Source organism: Phoenix dactylifera, chromosome 1, assembly GCF_009389715.1.
Source record: "Phoenix dactylifera cultivar Barhee BC4 chromosome 1, palm_55x_up_171113_PBpolish2nd_filt_p, whole genome shotgun sequence".
NCBI lineage: Eukaryota > Viridiplantae > Streptophyta > Magnoliopsida > Arecales > Arecaceae > Phoenix > Phoenix dactylifera.
In genome coordinates, this window is record NC_052392.1 from 16701267 (window position 1) to 16709693 (window position 8427).

Here is an 8427-nt window from a genome sequence, read left to right on the forward strand (position 1 = left end):
GGCAGAAGATGGACTAGCCGAAGAAGAAGAAGAAGGTTTTAGATTTTCATTTGACACATTTCTATCCTCTTCTTCACCTTCCTTATTGTTGTCCTCCCCAATCTTATTGTCTATTATACGTCCACTCCTTAGGGTAGTCAAAGCATTGGCTTGTTCATGATGAATTGCATTTAGTTGATTTTCTTGAGCCATGTATTGTCCCCTAGGATTACTTAGTGGTTGGCTTGGAAGCTTTCCTTCCTCTCGCTTGTTTAGTGCATTAGCTAGTTGACCCATTTGGGATTCTAGCTTGGCGATTGATTGCGTATGAGAGTGCACTAATTGTGTAATGGTTTCCAAACCTTGAAGGGCGTTCAACACTTTCTCCTCAAAGGCTGTGTTTCTTTGGGGTGGAGGAGGAGTGTGTTGAAATTGAGTCGAGGGACGGTAGGGATGAATATTTTGTGGGGTTTGAAAATTCTGAGGGTTTGGAAAGTTTTGGGAATAAGGTTGGGCAGTATTCGAAGCTTGCTGCTTCCAAGAAAAGTTTGGATGATTTCGCCATCCCGGGTTATATGTATTGGAAAATGGGTCATTACCCGGTCTAGGCAGTGTTTGAGCAGCATTGATGTGTTCTTGCACAAGTTCGGGGAATTGGGGCGCTGAAGGGCACTCATGAATAGGGTGGGATGGGCTAGAACAAATAGTACACACTTGTGCTTGGGAAGAGTTCATGTAATGCCCACCTATCATCAGTTGGTCAATCTTATGGGACAATGCATCTACCTTGCTAGACAGGTCCATAGAATGACTTATTTCACAAATGGTCCCTTTTCTTTGAGAACTCGGGGGTGCTTGACGAGAACATGAAGCATGGTGGAGGGAGTTTTCATTTAGATTTTCAAATAATTTCCATGCTTCATGCTCATTTTGAAGCATGAATGTGCCCCCACATGCGGCATCAATCATCTGACGGTTTCGTTCTGTCAATCCGTCATAAAAACATTGCACTAGTTGCCACTTAGGTATTTGATGATGAGGGCATTTACGGATTAGGTCCCTAAATCTCTCCCAAGTTTCATGAAATTCTTCTCCCTCAGTTTGGGAGAAGCTTGTAATGGCACGTCTAAACTGGTTCGTTCTTCCTATGGGAAAGTATTTTTTAAAGAATTCTTGTTGCATTTGATCCCAAGAACGAATTGAGTTAGCTTCTAAAGAATTCAGCCATTGTTTGGCTCTATCTTTAAGGGAGAAGGGGAATAATCTAAGTTTCAGAGCATCATCAGTGAAATTCTGAATCTTGACAGTGGTGCAAATTTCAAGGAATTCATCTAGGTGTTTATATGGATCTTCGTTGGTGAGCCCATAAAAAGATGGAAGCATTTGGATCACACTAGACTTTATTTCATATTGTACAGTTGCTACTTCAGGTAATCGAATGCAAGATGGGGAAGTGTAAATAGTGGGAGTAAAGTACTCCCTCAGGAGTTTGGGTTGTTCTTCAGCCATCTTAAGAGGTGGGGATGATCCTAATGTTTTGATCTTAGCTCGAATGTTCCTAAGGGTTCGTTCTATTTCAGGGTCGAAAGGTAATAGATTTTGTACTCTAGAACGACTACCGTGCATACACTAGTACTCGATCAATCAAGCATGCAATAAAAGAGAAAAGCATATCAATCCTAGTCTTTGACCTAAAATCACTAGACAGCTCCTAACTGGTTTGAAGAGGGCACCTAAGCCTCCAATCCGGTCTAATGAACCGAGTTGACCAGGTAAGCTCCCAGGTAAGTGGAGGGGTCACGATGCGTTCGCAAAGGTCCCACTTAAAACCCACTTGCCTCGAACAGATGAACTGTCTCCCTTATAGGGACAAAGCTTGCCTAGACATCAACTAAGCCACAGAGCGAAATTGGTGCAACTTTCGGTGATCTTCGTCCTATTGAGCTCGAATGTCCCTAGGGGCCAACGTCTAATTGATTTTAATTAAAGATGACACTATGTGAGATTGAGTTCACCTAAGTTGGGCAAGAGTCCGGTGATGAAATCCGGCTCTTATCTTGTTGGGGTGATTGCCCTTACTATGTGCAAATTGATTTGTGTATGTGTATCAAGCATGCATTCACACTCTTGCTGAAATTGAAATCAAACAATCACCACAAAATTTCAAGCTAATAATTAATTTAAATAAGAAAGGTTTAGAGGTTACCAAAGGAAATTTCCCCAGCAATTTTAATTTTTTTTTTAGCAAACCTCCAAAGCATTCCTTTCTGATAGCCCAGATCTCCTCTTCGATTTCTGATCAAATAAGACCAAAAGAAAAAAAAAATTAGTAGAAGAGAAAAAGGAGATAAGAAAAGTAACAATAATAGAGAATAATTTTATATATATATATATATATATATTTTTTTTGAAAGTTTTTTTTAATTAATTAATTTTTTTTTATGATAGGAAAAATAACTATGCAAGCAATCCCCGGCAACAGCGCCAAAAATTGATCGGTTCTTTCAATTTTGAAAATAAACCACGCAATAGCACGTATCCTGTAGGATAGTGATTACGGGTGTCGGTCCACAGGGATTGGAGACAAGTTATTTTTTCTAATTAAATAATTACTTCAAAAAGGGATAAGCTAGAGTAAATGATAAAAACATAAGAATTAATATGGGTGTAGTAGTATGAATTATCTATGGAGAGAGGTGTTTAGGGCTAGAATCCACCGATGGATTCGTAAGTGTGATGCTTTCAATGACTTAGATGCGTGTATGATCCGATTGCTCTTAACTACAAGTTAGGGCAATCATACAAAAAGCTGAGATCTAACCCACAGTATGAGTCATCTAAGCCTGGCACAAACCATCTTTTCTAAGGATAGGCATGGTCTGTCCTATTTAGCATGATTCATCTGATGATTAATTTTTCAAAGATAAGTCCGATAGTTGCATAGCAATCTTTTCCAAACCACAGGTATTGGATTCAATTTCGATAAACTAGATTAATTCATGCAAAGACTTTCTACAAGATAAACATCTTACATAAATTAAACAAGACATTTTAAGATCATAATTTCATTGAGTATGCAACTGTCTTACAACGCTAAAAATCAAAGAAATGCAACACAAATACTCATCCATGGCTTCATCAAACCCCTAAACCGAGGCTTAGCTGCTCATGGTGGCCGGAAGTCCTCCCATCTTCATCTCCCTCTCGGCTTTCTTCTTCTTTTCACTGAAACAGGGGGTCTCCCCTGTTTTTCTTTTGAACCGATCCGAGCCCAATGACATTTAATTCTTATTATACCGCTTCAGATTGAACTCAACCAGATCAGACCGTGACTTAATAAAAGGGTTAATCAAATATTTTTCCATATAATTATAACTTTCAATTTAACCAGGACCAAAGCCCATTGAATTATACCCTTAGCTTGATTGCAACTCCATCAGGTTAATAATTCGGGTCAACACAATCTCCTCATATATTTTTATGAAAGATCTCAACCAGAAGAGAGACAAATTCAGAGTCTGTTTTAAGAAAAGTATTATTTACCTCTTACCATAATTTAAATTTATTTCATTGTTTATTCAATTTCATGGTAAAACAAGTAGTTATCCGTTTAAGAACATTGATAAGTGCTGGAAAAAGAATATTAAATTATAGATTAATCAGCACTTATCACATTTAAAAGCAGTACGATAAGCCCAGAGTGCATCAGTTAAACGCAAAGACCAGTCTTTGCAATTTGGGTTAACCGTTTTTTCCAGAATATTCTTAATTGATCGATTGGATACTTCAACTTGTCCACTTGTTTGTGGATGATAAGGAGTGGCGACTTTATGGATGATCCCATATTTTCACATTAAAGCCTCAAAAGGCTTATTACAGAAGTGTGAACCCCCATCACTGATGATGGCTCGAGGCGTTCCAAATCTGGAAAGAATGTTTTCTTTTAAAAATTTTAAAACAGTTTTGTGGTCATTATGTTTGCAAGGAATTGCCTCAATCCATTTGGAGACATAATCTACAGCTACTAAGATGTACAAATTTCCGAATGAAGGAGGAAATGGACCCATAAAATCTATTCCCCAACAGTCAAATATTTCGATAATTAAAATTGGGTTGAGGGGCATCATATTCCTACGAGTTATCCCACCTACTTTTGACAATGCTCGCAAGCTTTGCAAAAGTTATGGAAATCTTTGAACAAGGTGGGCCAATAGAAACCGCACTGTAAAATTTTTGCAGCCGTTTTCTTAGCAGAGAAATGACCACCGCAAGCTTCAGAATGACAAAAAGAAATGACACTAATAAATTCGTCATTAGGTACACATCTCCTAATAATTTGGTCTGGACAGTATTTGAAAAGATAAGGATCATCCCAGAAGAAATTTTTTATTTCGGTCAGAAATTTTCTTTTGTCCTGTTTATTCCAATGGATCGGGAGTTCACACGTGACAAGAAAATTTGCAATGTCTGCAAACCAGGGTGACGATGTGATCTCAAAGAGTTGCTCATCAGGGAAAGTGTCTCTTATGGGTGAATTGTCTATGGAATCTGGAAGAGTGAGACGGGACAAGTGATCAGCTACTACGTTTTCTACCCCCTTTTTATCTCTTATTTCTAGGAAAAATTCTTGGAGTAGAAGGATCCACCTAAGCAAATGCGCCTTAGCATCATTTTTTGAAAGAAGGTACTTAAGGGCAGCGTGGTCAGTGTAGATAATGATTTTGGATCCAATCAAGTAAGACCTAAATTTGTCTAGTGCAAATACTATGGCAAGTAGTTCCTTTTCCGTAGTAGTGTAATTCTTTTGTGCACTATTTAAAGTCTTACTTGCATAGTAGATAACATAAGGCTTCCTTTCTTTTCTTTGCCCTAGAACTACCCCAACTGCATATTCACTAGCATCACACATAATTTCAAAAGGAAGCGACCAGTCAGGTGGTTGCATGATGGGAGCAGAGGTCAGCAAGCTTTTAAGTTTATCAAAAGCTCTTTGACATTCTTCAGACCACACAAATTGGGTTTCCTTTTGAAGGAGATTACATAAGGGTTTAGATATTGAGCTAAAATCTTTAATGAATCTTCTATAAAATCCTGCATGACCCAAAAATGAGCGTATATCTTTGATAGTTTTTAGGTTGGGTAAATTAGCAATTAAGTCAATTTTAGCCTTGTCTACTTCAATTCCTTCAGATGAAATGACATGCCCGAGAACAATTCCCCTAGTTACCATGAAATGGCACTTTTCCCAGTTTAAGATTAGATTCTTCTCCTCACACCGAATTAAGACTAGCCTTAAATGGTCCACACAGTTTTCAAAAGAGGAGCCGAAAACCGAAAAATCATCCATGAAGACTTCCAAAAAACGCTCAACCATGTCAGAGAAAATACTGAGCATGCATCTTTGGAAGGTTGCAGGAGCATTACATAATCCAAAAGGCATTCTCTTGTAAGCAAATGTGCCAAAAGGACATGTAAAAGTGGTCTTTTCCTGATCTTCAGGATCAATTGCAACTTGGTTGTAACCTGAATAGCCATCTAGGAAGCAATAAAATTTATGACCTGCCAACCTTTCTAAGATTTGATCAATAAAAGGTAGAGAAAAGTGATCCTTCCTTGTGACAGAATTAAGTTTTCTATAGTCAATGCATACACGCCAACTAGTGGGGACCCTAGTTGGAACTAATTCATTGTTGGCATTTTTGACTACAGTAACACCAGCTTTTTTCGGGACCACTTGGGTTGGACTTACACATTTACTATCTGAAATTGGGTAAATCATACCCGCATCCAGAAGTTTCAGAACTTCTGCCCTAACCACATCCTTCATGTTTGGGTTTAATCGACGTTGAGGTTGACAAGAAGGTTTGGCATCAGCTTCTAAGTGGATTCTATGAGTGCAAATTGAGGGACTAATTCCCTTGATATCAGCAATTGTCCACCCTATTGCTCCCTTATGCTCTTTGAGAATTTCTAATAATTTTAGTTCTTGAATATGTTCGATTTGGGATGATATGATCACAGGAAAAGTCTCTTCTTGACCAAGGTATGCGTACTTGAGCTCAGATGGCAAAGGCTTTAGCTCAAGTTTAGGTGCTTGAACACTAGATGGTAGAGGACTATTGTTGCGTGTGGGCAATTCTTCAAAACGAGATTTCCACCTATCTGTATCCAACAAAGGAGCTGAATCTAATATAGCACTGATTTCTCTAAAGTTTTGGTTGATATCTGTATTTCCGAAATGAGTTAGGCATGTTTCTAAAGGATCAGAAGAAAGAGATGGGACAAGAGCATCTTCTACAATGGAGTCGATCAGATTAACTCCATGAATTTCATCATTTTCGTTGTCATTATCGGGTTGTTTACAAATGTTAAATATATTAAAATCTATAGTCATATTTCTGAATGACATTTTCATTATTCCATTTCGACAGTTGATCAAAGCATTGGAAGTAGCTAGAAATGGGCGGCCTAGAATGACAGGTATTGGAGTGGTACAGTTCATGACAGGCTGGGTATCTAATACTATGAAGTCGACTGGAAAGTAGAATTTATCAATTTGGACAAGTACATCCTCGACTACTCCTCTTGGTATCTTTATAGATCGATCGGCAATTTGGAGAGTAACCTTGGTGGGTTTTAATTCACCAAGTCCTAACTGTTCATAAACTGAATAGGGCAGTAAGTTAACACTTGCACCTAAATCAAGAAGGGCTCATTGTATCCTGAAGTTTCCTATGATGCAAGATATGGTAGGACAACCAGTATCTTTATACTTAGGTGGGGTATTGTGTTTGAGAATAGCACTCACCTGTTCAGTTAGAAAAGCTTTCTTTTGTACGTAAAGCTTTCGCTTTATGGTACAAAGATCTTTTAAAAATTTGGCATAAGATGGGATCTGCTTAATGGCATCTAATAAAGGAATATTAATCATTACTTGTTTAAAGATTTCCAGAATTTCTTGGTCAGGTATTCCCTTTTTAGCTGCAAGCAAGCGCTGAGGAAATGGAGCAACTATCTTGTGATGCAGTATTGGATCATCTTGTTCATTATCATCTTCATCCTTCTTTTCAATAGATTTTTCAGGTTTGTCATCTTTTGTCGGAATTTTTTTGTTAATTATTTTTCTGCTACGAAGGGTTGTGACAGACTTAACTTAGCTCAAATTTAGGTTGGGATGAACTTGCTTCATGGACCTCATGTTGACCCTTTGGGTTAGATTGAGGTTGGGCTGGAAATGTCCCTTTTTCCCTAACATTGAGTTGAGCCTCAATTCTACCTACAGAATTTTTAAGTTCTTGGAGTGATTGCATTGTATTCTGATTTATTTGAGTCTGCCCTTGCATGAAGGTTTGCAAAGTATCTTCAAGGGATTTCCTATGTGGTGGCACATAAGGAGTAGGAACAGAATTTCCTTGAGATTCATTGGCAATGGGTCCATGTCTCTAGCTAAAGTTAGGATGGTTTCGCCAATTAGGATTATATGTTTCTGGAAATGGTCTTTTATAAGTATTGGTGAAATTTGCTTGATCATGCAACACTTCTTGAAAAGCAGGGATTGTAGGACAATCCTTGGTCACATGTGCATTACTCTCGCAAATTCCACATATACTTTCAACAATAGTTTGTGCTTTTCCTATATTGGCTTTGCTTAATTCCATGGCTTCAATCTTCCTAGTCAGATTAGCAATTTTTACATTGACATCATTATCATCTTTAATAAGATATATTCCTCCTTTTGCATTAGGTGCTATTTTAGATTTTTCATTTTTATCTGTTGTATCCCAAGCTTGTGCATTTTCTGCTAAAAGATCAAAATAATCCCAGGCTTCATTTGGTTCCTTACTCATGAATTCACCATTACACATCATTTCTACAAATTGTCTCATATTGGTGGACAAACCATCATAAAAGAAACTAATGACCCTCCAAATTTCATATCCATGATGTGGGCAAGCAAGCAAAAGGTCCTTAAATCTTTTCCAACACTGAAAAAATGTTTCTCCATCTTTTTGTGCGAAGTTCATGATATTTCTTCTAAGTGTGTTTGTTTTATGTGTTGGGAAGAATTTCTTTAAAAATTCTCGTGTCATTTCTTGCTAGGTAGCTATGGTCCTAGGCCTTAAGGAGTGTAACCATGACTTAGCTTTTTTCTTTAAAGAAAAAGGAAATAACTTAAGCTTAACTACCTCTTCAGTGACATCATTGAAATGAAGTGTTGAACACACTTCATCAAATTCTTTCAGATGCAAATAGGGACTTTCAGAATCAAGTCCGTGAAACTTTGGGAGTAATTGGATTATTCCTGGTTTCATGTCAAAAGCTCCCGCAGCAGTAGGAATAACCATACAGGATGGGGTACTGGTCCTAGTGGGTTGTAGATAATCACGAAGCGTTCTAATAGGTAAGTCATCTTGAAATTCATTATCTCCCTGATTACTACCATTATCT

General features: G+C 37.8%; 2 non-coding genes across 2 annotated transcripts; both read left to right on the top strand.

Moving 5' to 3' along the window:
• The first annotated feature begins 1006 nt into the window (after positions 1–1006).
• On the top strand, positions 1007–1112 carry LOC120104276. Its single transcript, XR_005506738.1, has one exon. It is a non-coding gene; the product is annotated as a small nucleolar RNA R71 (small nucleolar RNA).
• Positions 1113–7914: 6802 nt separating this feature from the next.
• Positions 7915–8021, top strand: LOC120104303. Its single transcript, XR_005506757.1, has one exon. It is a non-coding gene; the product is annotated as a small nucleolar RNA R71 (small nucleolar RNA).
• The last annotated feature ends 406 nt before the right edge of the window (positions 8022–8427 follow it).